The sequence below is a fragment of the Silene latifolia genome, chromosome Y (genome assembly GCF_048544455.1).
Source record: "Silene latifolia isolate original U9 population chromosome Y, ASM4854445v1, whole genome shotgun sequence".
NCBI lineage: Eukaryota > Viridiplantae > Streptophyta > Magnoliopsida > Caryophyllales > Caryophyllaceae > Silene > Silene latifolia.
Genome location: NC_133538.1, coordinates 443,438,186 through 443,449,401, shown reverse-complemented (window position 1 = coordinate 443,449,401; position 11,216 = coordinate 443,438,186).

The following is an 11,216-nucleotide window of genomic DNA, read 5'->3' as shown; positions in this document are numbered from 1 at the left end:
AAGATAAGAATGAATGGTTGATTATAATTACAAGATATTGTGAACTATAATTACATGACCCATTTTGTTTATGTGATCAACTATCACTAGTCAATTTATTGGATGTAATTTAATTAATTCAAGAAATGATATTTATGTGATAAATATGCATTAAATTAATTAATAACATGTAATATATTACATGAGACATATTGTGTGACAAATGACAAATTGACAAAATAAAATGGTAGTCCATATTATGGAGGATGGACCGAATGGAGGGAGTTGTGATGGTGTAAGATTGATTTATTTTATGATAAATAATCATAGGCCTTGCTTTTGTAGCCTTACACCTATCCTACTTTGTCTTACACACCTACACATTGTGAAGACAAAAAGAAAGGAAAAGATGCTTTCCTTGTCTCCTTCCCACCGGTGGCATGCATTAGAAATGAGAACTTTTCTCATTTTTTATTACTAATTCATTCTCTTCATGCATGAAAAAGCTACACATGCATTCTTCTCTCTATCTTCATCATCTTTCTCAAAAACTTGAGATTTTTGATTCTAATTGTTCCAAAAGGATTACTAAAATTATTAATGTAATATATGAGTGTTAGTAATCAATTTTAAGGTAAACTACTAAACTAATATCTAGTTAATATTATTTAGTGGGGATAAGGGATAATCTTGGGTGCAATCAAGAGGAGAATCTCTACTTTGGGATTTTTGAATGTTCATCCTTATAAATGGATAGCTCAAGAACTAACAAGAAGGAGATCTTGTTGGTGCCCATTTGACCGAAATTTATTTGGTGAGAAAATGATTTCTTCACTTATTTATTTTAGTTTGCATGCATAAGATTTGTTATTTATTTTATGACTAAATAAATTTGAAACATATAAGAATATGTTTAGTAATGAGATATAAATTTCCTACATGAAGCCACTCCCACAAGTGACATACTAACCAATCAATAGTACTGGATAGGATGACATACCTTTAGCAATCCGCAACAACACCGTATAAGACCGTATGACGACAAGCAACCACCATTACCACCTAATACAAACAGTATGACAAACCTTAATACTACCAAACACAACCATAACCAAAGCTAAGGAAGACGATGATGATGATGATGACTTACCTACGCTCGGTGTTCCGGCGACAAGACGGCTACCTGATTTATGCCTCCCAATCCTATGGTGTCTCCAAGATTAAAGGGGTCCAAGGAATGAAGATTGGTGAAGGAGGGAGATGTATCGACGATTAGGTTTAGGAGAAATAAAATGAAACTGATTTTGGGTTCACTACTTTCGCGATTTATATTTTACCGCTAAACTCCACTTACTCGATCGAGTATGGGATTTACTCGATCGAGTGGCCTCTACTCGATCGAGTCACAGAGCTACTCGATCGAGTAGCCTATGCTAGATCGAGCCTCCTATGCCCAAAGTTTACTACGAAGGCTTCCAAAGGTCTAGACATGTGTCTAAGGTCAGTCAACGACGATCAACGGGTCCCTAAAGGGGCGGGTATTAAAGTGTCTCCCCCCCTAAAACGAACTTCGTCCCCGAAGTTCAACTCATCGTCTCCCACAACTCAATGTGTAACATGAACTAAGGTAACCAATGATAACTCGTCCCTACAAAATGATTTTAGCCATTCCCAATATACCACTCAACTGCCCATGCCGACTATTCATCATCATCATCATCTACCTCTGCGAACATGACCATAAAACACAACTTCCTTCGGAGTCATCAACTACGTATTATGTGCGAAAAGACACACTACCACAGACTATTACCTCTAACATACCAACCAAATTTAACATCGCACAACTCCATACACCATAAATATCATACACATTCGGCATTAACACTCTACTTACTCATCCAACAATTAGTTATCAAACATCCAATGTACCGTAATTATCAACCAGTTATTCAATAAATGATTTAACACGCATTTAAATTATTTAAACAACAACTTATATTGCACAATAATTAAATTACTTAATAAATTTACTTAACAATTACTTACATTATATTCCGCCACCGAAGTTTAAATTTTTATTTAACAAAATGGAGTACAACATAGTAAACTTTTATCAACAATTTACCCAAAACCCGATATTTTTGACATTTTTCTCATGCGACATTATTCTTCCCCTCTTAAAAGGAACTTCGTCCCCGAAGTTCACCTTCAAGAAGGATTATGAATATTACACGAAAATGATATTTTCACATAATCCTGACATTACGAAGTGATCCAACATATGATAAAACCAACAGCTACCATCTTACTTCCTTTGACATTACTTCTATAACATATATGCATATGTGTATACTAAATGAAGACAACACAAAAATGAGTACATGAAACGCAGCGTTACCAAACCAATATATGAGGAAATTAAGTAATTGCTTAGGTCACATTACAAAAACATGATTACTCAATATATAACTAGCTTTGAAATTATCATCGCCGAAGATATAACTTAACCACCATTTAGAAAGATAAACCAGGATTAGAACGAGTGTAACCCACCTTGATATCACATGTAGTGCAATATAAAATATAGAAACGTGATTAATAACCATCAAACCAGATATAAATCAACCAATCCTCCCCATGATCCCAAGGAAACGGACTATAAAGTCCAACAGAGGCACTCGATCTAGTCCAGGCTAGGCTACTCGATCGAGTGAAGCATACTCGATCGAGTACCTAGAGGTCAGAACACTTCCTAGATGGACCTCAGTAGGTACTCGATCGAGTTGAGGGAATTCGATCGAGTATTTGCAGGTCAGATCACTCTCCAAATGCAACGTTAAGCCAAGAAAACATAACCAATCTCCGTGGTTTCACCCTAACATCACACACCAGCATAACAAGTGTCGAAAATCAAACAAAATGGGACCTTATGGCCAAATACAACCAAGATAAATAGGGTACGATGAAACGAATGTAACAAGTATCATAGGTCTACTAAACAACAATAACAAGAAATCACTCGAGGTCGCTACCTCGGTCCTCCTCCATCTCCTTATCTCATCCTCCTTCTCCAGATGTACTGCCTCCTGACGTGCCTCCTCCTATGGTCGCTCCCGTACCTGGGTCTCCTCCTGCTCTCCATGGCGCCAGACACCCGTAGGGATAGCTCTGAGGTACTCCCCTTGTGGCCGGGTCCACTCCATAGGAGTGAAAGACTCCACTATTGTCCCCGACACCTCGACACCAAACCGGTTGGGCCAAGTTGATGCCCACACCCTGCATGTACGCCATCTTATGAAGGTTCCGGAGCACTAAAGCATTGGACACCTTCTCCATGAGCTCACTCACCTGCATCTGGGAGCTAAAGGAGGAAGGCTAGCTGGGGTATTAGTACCATGGTGGAACGGGCTACACTGGCCGAGTCTCTTCGACCATCTCTCTCACAATCCTAGGGCCTCTCCCCACCCTAGGTACCTGGTCCTCTTGTCTAGCCTAGTCTCCCCCGACCGGCTCCTGCATCTCCTCTAAAAAGTCATCCACGATCAGGTAGGTCTAACGGGTAGGGCGGGCTCATCATCATCTGTGTCCGATGCAACCACAACCGCAGTCAACGGCTTAGTCACTGGAAGATGGTCCGTGTCAGGTACTCCCATCCAACTCCTACCTCTCACCCTCCAAGCTAAGCCACCATCCTCCAACACACTCAGCCACTTCTGGTCGATGAAGTAAGCCTTGTTCATAGTGGGAACAACCGGAACCATAGGTTTGGGAACCAATGAGGCCTCAAAGCTAGTCAACCTCTCCGCTAGACGGGTGGCAATAGCACCACAACTGAGGTATCGGGTCAGAGACTTGGCCATCAAGGCCAAACTGGCACACAAGATGGCCGTGGCACTCTAAGCTACGGGATGCACTCGAGTGGGGTTCAGATAGGCGACCAAAAACATAACCTCATGTGAGTTGAGCTTACTCACATCCTTCCTATTATAGAGTAAACAGGTCAGGGCTCGGAGAAAGATCTTCAAAGTAACATCCTGAACGTCGTTAATCAACATGTTGCTTGAAGTAGGACCAGGTCTATCAGGGAAACAAGGCATGTAGCTGCTAGCACCACACTCAGTCGGGACATCTCTAAGATATCCCTTCTTGGCTCGTGAAAGCCTCACGTGGTCGGCGAAATGGTCCATAGTCAGGTAAAAACTAGTGTTCATCAGGCGAAACTCTACTGTCTTCTCTACCGCATCATAGTTGAAAGCACTCATAAACTCTTAAGTTCAGAAAAGGGCAAGAGTGTTTCCATAGGTGATAGAACCCCTCCAACCTCAGTATCTCAAATATATGCTTGACATCTACCTCTAATTTCAGGTCCTCTAAGATACCCGTGTCGATGCACCTAGTAGGTCTCATGCAATGAATTATCAACTCAACAAAAGCATCCCATGGCTTGAAATCAGCAAAGACTACAGTAGGGTATTCAGGGACCGGTGGGACAGTAGGCCTCTGACTTCTCTCTCATACCTCAAGCTCAGCGGCTCTCGACCTCTTGCTCTGGCGGGTTGCAGCTGCTGCTCTTGGCATCTGTTTTAACATGTTTTTAACTACACACATCGGGTTTTACATAATCGAAGTGAACTTTTTAAAGGATTCATGTGGAGAAAAGCATCAACAGAAGTAACACTTTTAAAACAAAACAAGAATTTCCACTTTCCTTTACCCTTAGAATTTCATAAAAAGACGCTTTCACATCTTCAAAACATCAAGTTTTCACAATTGATAGAAGTAATTGAACCTTAATCCCTCAAAATAATTTCACAAAAAGATAATTATCACAAAATTGCAGCAAAATTTCAGTTTTGGGCACTTTACGACGGAGTTTTAAGACGAAATTTTGGATGAAATTAACCAAAATCAAGCAATAAACATGATACTACTAGCATTCCCTACTCTATTTCAACCTTTAAGGATGTAAAAGATGAACAAAAATCAAATTTTTAGAGCAAACCCTAGAAATTTCGGTCCACATATAATCATAAATCGATTTGATTTTGCACTTTCTAACATCAATAACAATGATTCAAGTTGATTTCTATCAAGATACAACAATTATAATGCAAAAACTTTGGGTATAAATCGAAATTTAAGAAAATCCAACACTATCACGCACTACCAAATGATTAAAGTCAAAGAAAAAGAGTAGAAAATTTACCTTGAATGAGTTGCAATTAGATTGAGTGAAAGAATTAGGAGGATTCAAGATGGAATCAATCACAAATTACTCCAAAAATTTTGAGAGAAAGAAGTTTAATAGGATTTTTTGGGTTTTTGAAAGATAGAGAATTAGAAAAGAATGAAGAGAAAGGGAATATAAGTCCTGATAAAACCCGTGCACTGTAGCATACTTACTCGATCGAGTAACTGCGGTACTCGATCGAGTTGGTTTAGTCGATCGAGTTTCCGCTGGGTAGAATAGACAACGGTTCTGTTTTTCAGCGAATTCGATCAAGTGACCCAACTACTAGATCGAGTAAGGCATACTCGGTCGTGTAGGTACTTGTACTCGGTCGAGTAAGATTAAAACAAGCGACAAAAAGGTTACACATTCGATTAATCGTTCCTGCAAAACAACTCCTCGTTCGGAGTCTAAGGTATACTTAGAACTCGTCAATTATTACCATTCGATTACTATCAATTAACATTACTTGCATATAACACGATTACCACAATCAAACATTACAAATCCTATTCTACCATATTCCATGCAACACACGATTCAATCCGACCATGACATACTTCAACTCACATATCTATTTATAACAACAACAATACTCTACTCATACTTATGCATATCAAATTCTGCCATACAACAAGTGCCTTCTATTTTTATTAAACTTTACAATCTGTAAATCAACTATCACTTACTCATACCTCAACTCTATTACTTGGACATATCACAAACAATTCGGTGATCACATGTTATAATTAACATTTTTTACGCATACTCACAACGGTATTCTACATCATTCATTTATCATATTCCATAACCTACATAGCAAGTTCATATCATCTATCACATATAGAAAACTTGTAACCCATTACCAACTTTCACATCACCATATATCCTCATGTATACTTCCACACACCCCGCCCTTCATCGACATACATACACACATACACTAAACTATACAAACAATTACACATTCCTACGCTACCACATGTACACACAAGACATCATCTCAGATATACCTATATCCACTTCGTACACTACACAGGCATACACACACACACATAATTCCCGACTCAATATTCGCATTTGGAGTGGATGGCTTAAACATATTGGGGCCAGAATTTTGGAATAAGGGCGCCTTCCCACCCAAAATCAAGCAAATTTCAAGGGGCTCCCAATACACATACACCAGGTTCATTTTGTTTGACTCACTACGTTCATTAGGTTTATTGGTTACAGGTTCCAAAATCGTCGCTCTGATACCACTTTGTATCACCCCCCATCTACCGAGGAGCCTTAACAAGACCTTCCCCAGTACATAAGGGCGTTACCATCTCGGTTGCCCGAGGAATGGTAAATATCAAACGTCAATAATAGAACAATTAAGTTTCTTACAAGTTATCTCAATAAAAAAAGGTACAACTGATAATAAATTATCAACTACGGTGTTACTATCCATGCCATGACTCAGTGATAGACTCGTCCCTCCAAAACACCCAGCTAAGCTCCACATATCAACACCTACTAAGAGTGACTACTAACCATAATGGATCACGGCAGACACAACACAAGAAGAAACACAGACAACACCACACAAGGTCAGTAATTGAAGAACAACATAAAGCACAAGGTACAACATACACAAAACCAATCACACTTCCAATTACCCACCACTCATCTGAGTGTAATTGTAATTTGCTCAAGCGAAATGCATTGTTCACCTGGACCATTAAGAAAGGTGTTCTCTTCTCCAGATATAAAAGCGAAAACCTTGATGAAGTTTTGACTAAAGAAACCTATACATTTTGTTTAGCTACGTGTTCGTTAAAATTAGTTATACCTTATGGTTTTGAAGTTTTATATAACCAACAAAGAAAGTTTAGATCCAAATTTTCAAACTTTTACGCATTTTTATCATCCTACAATTAATTGCTATCTTCTAGGATTTTGTTGATAAGAGACAGGGGAAAATACGGGCAGAAACAATGTATTGAAGAATGTGATAATTGCACAAGGCTTTCAGAGCGAAGCAAAGGTAGGAGTGAAACTAATAGACATATTTTTGTTGATGGTAATGGTTGGACAGAAAATGTGAGTATTTTTCAACAGTTGGGGCCTTGGGTCTCACAAGAGTTATTGCATAAAGAAACCACAATGCCAGCTCTTTTAGACATGCTAATACCATAAATTCAGTTTATGAGCGTAGGAGATCGATAAAATTCAGTTTCCCTGATTTTGTATTCATTTTCTAATCTTCTAATCTAACACTCACTGTAGCACCCCCATCTACCGAGGAGCCTTAAAAAGAGTTTCCCCGGCTGATAAGGGCGTTACCGTCTCGGTTGCCCGAGGAATGAGAAATATCAAATGTCAATAATAGAATAATTAAGTTTATTACAAGTTATCTAAATAAAAGAAAGGTACAACTGATAACAAATTATCAACTACGGTGGTACTATCCATGCCATGACTCAGTGATAGACTCGTCCCTCCAAAACACCCAGCTAAGCTCCATATATCAACACCTGCTAAGACTGACTACTCACCATAATCGATCACGGCAGACACAACACAAGAAGAAACACAGACAACACCACATAACGTCAGTAACTGAAGAAAACCATAAAGCACAAGGTACAACATACACAAAACCAATCACACTTCCAATTACCCACCACTCATCTGACTACCCGAAGGTAAAGTCCTGCCAGAATATCCGCCGCAACAGATATGCTACACCGCTAGTAGGGGACCGTAGATTTCCCACATAAGCCCCGCTCATCTATACCGAGCAAACACCCATGTTCCTTAATGTGCACATCCCCTCTTGTGGCGGGTACCACAAGGGGCGAATCAAGGGTGTAAAGCCACTCCCACAAGTGACTCCACTTATCCGAGTGCGCACCTCGCGAACCACGGACAAACAACCATAACCAATTATAATATCAACAATAACAATTTAACCAGACAACACAACCAACATACTAACCAATCAACAGTACTGGGTAGGAAGACCTACCTTTAGCAAACCGCAACAACACCGCATAAGACCGTATGACGACAAGCAACCACCATTACCACCTATTACAAACAGTATGACAAACCCTATTACTACCAAACACAACCATAACCAAAGCTAAAGAAGACGATGATGATGATGATGATGACTTATCTACGCTCGGTGTTCCGGCGACAAGACTGCTACCCGATCCTTGCCTCCCAATCCTATGGCGTCTCCAAGCTTAAAGGGGTCCTAGGAATGAAGATTGTTGAAGGAGGGAGATGTATCGACGATTAGGTTTAGGAGAAATGAAATGAAACTGATTTTGGGTTCACTACTTTCACTATTTATATTTTACTGCTGAACTCCACTTACTCGATCGAGTATGGGACTTACTCGATCGAGTGGCCTCTACTCACTCGAGTCCCAGAGCTACTCGGTCGAGTAGCCTATGCCAGATCAAGCTTTCTAACCCCAAAGGTTACTACGATGCAAGATCGAACTAATAAGGCTTCCAAAGGTCTAGACATGTGTCTAAGGTCATTCAACGACTGTCAACGGGTCCCTAACGGGGCGGGTATTACAGTATCCCCCCCTTAAAAAGAACTTCTCCCCCGAAGTTCAACTCATCGTCTCCCACAACTCAAGGTGTAACATGAAATAAGGTAACCAATGATAACTCGTCCCTACAAAATGATTTTAGCCATTCCCAATATGCCATGCCAATGCCGACTATTCATCATCGTCATCTACCTCTGTGAACATGACCATCAAACACAACTTCCTTTCGAGGCATCAACTACGTATTACGCGCGAAAAGACACACTACCACAAACTGTTACCTCTAACTTACCTACCAAATTTAACACCGCATAACTCCATACACCATAAATATCATACACATTAGGCATTAACACTCTACTTACTCATCCAACAATTACTTATTAAACATCCAATGTACCGTAATTATCAACCAGTTATTCAATAAATGATTCAACACTCATTTAAAATTTTTAAACAACAACTTATAGTGTACAACAATTAAATTAATTAATAAATTTTCTTAACAATTACTTACATTACTTTTCGCCACCGAAGTTTAAATTTTTATTTAACAAAATGGAGTACAACATAGTAAAATTTTATCAACAATTTACCTAAAACACCATATTTTTAACATTTTTCTCATGCGACATTACTCTTCCCCTCCTAAAAGGAACTTCGTCCCCGAAGTTCACCTTCAAGACGGATTATGAATATTACCCGAAAATGATATCTTCAAATAATCCTGACATTACGAAGTGATCCAACATTTGATGGAACCAACAGCTACCATCTTACTTCCTTTGACATTACTTGTATAACATGTATGCATATGTGTATACTAAATGAAGACAACACAAAAATGAGTACATGAAACGTAGCGTTACCAAACCAATATATGTGGAAATTAAGTAATTGCTTAGGTGACATTACAAAAACATGATTACTCAATATATAACTAGCTTTGAAATTATCATCGCCGAAGATATAACTTATAAACCACTGTTTAGAAAGATAAACAAGGATAACCACCGTTTAGAAAGATATAACTAGTGTAACCCACCTTGATATCACATGTAGTGCAATATGAAATATAGAAACGTGATTAATAATCATAAAACAAGATATAAATCAACCAATCATCTCCATGATCCCAAGGAAACGAACAATAAGGGCCAACGGGGGCACTCGATCGAGTTAAAGGCACTCGATCTAGTCCAGGCTAGGCTACTCGATCGAGTGAAGCGTACTCGATCGAGTACCTAGAGGTCAGAACACTCCCTAGATGGTCCTCAGCAGGTACTCGATCGATCGAGTTGAGGGTACTCGATCGAGTATCTGCAGGTCAGACCACTCTACAAATGCAACGTTCAGCTAAGAAAACATAACCAATCTCCGGGGTGAACTCCAGGGTTTCACCCCGACATCACACACCATCATAACAAGTGCCGAAAATCAAACAAAATGCAGCCTTACGGCCAAATACAACCAAGATAAATCAGGTAAGATGAAACAATTGTAAAAAGTATCGTAGGTCTACTAAACAACAACAACAAGAAATCACTCGAGGTCGCCACCTCGGTCCTCCTCCATCTCCTCATCTCCTCCTCCTCCTCCTCCTCCTCCTCCAGATGTGCCGGCTCCTGACGTGTCTCCTCCTGTGGTCGCTCCGATGCCTAGGTCTCCTCCTGCTATCTATGGCGCCACACACCCGTAGGGATAGCTCTCAGGGACTCCCCATGTGGCCGGGTCCACTCCATAGGAGCGAAAGACTCTACTATCATTCCCAACACCTCGCCACCAAACTTGTTAGGCCACGATGGTGCCCACAACCTGCATGTACGCCATCTTATGAAGGTTCTGGATGTGGGGTAATATCCGTATAAAACCCTTAAATTTTAGGACTATAACGCAAAATTTAACATGTGATTATTGTCATAAAACAAAATACAAGAGAGAAACGATAAAGCATAAGAATTAACCTCGGGTCCTTTGAAATGCGGCCTAAGATAGAAATCAACGTAGATTTCCTCTTAATCGTTGCACCCAAGACCGTCTGAGACTATGCCCCTTGTGCTAGAAATGCTCTCTAATTGCCTTGCAATATTGAGAGAGCTTTTGTGAATTTTCTTGATGTGAGATCTAGGATTTTCAGAGGAAAAATGCTCTCAAAACCCTAATGTCTTTTGCAAAATGAATGATTAGGTTACAAAAGGAGAGAGGCTCTCCTTTTGTTGCATTCGGCCGTGAGGTTCAATAGAGGAGGGAGTGGGCTTTCCACTTTCTCCTTATTTTTAACTCGTGGTTCGACTCGAAATTGCTAAATGTATATGACGGGATTTTATCATAAATCGTCATCGGTTATCGGTTATTAAAATATCGTCTAGCAACATGAATTAGTCGATATAATAATACATGTCCGATAATGACAATATTGTATAATTAATTCAATATACATCAATTAAA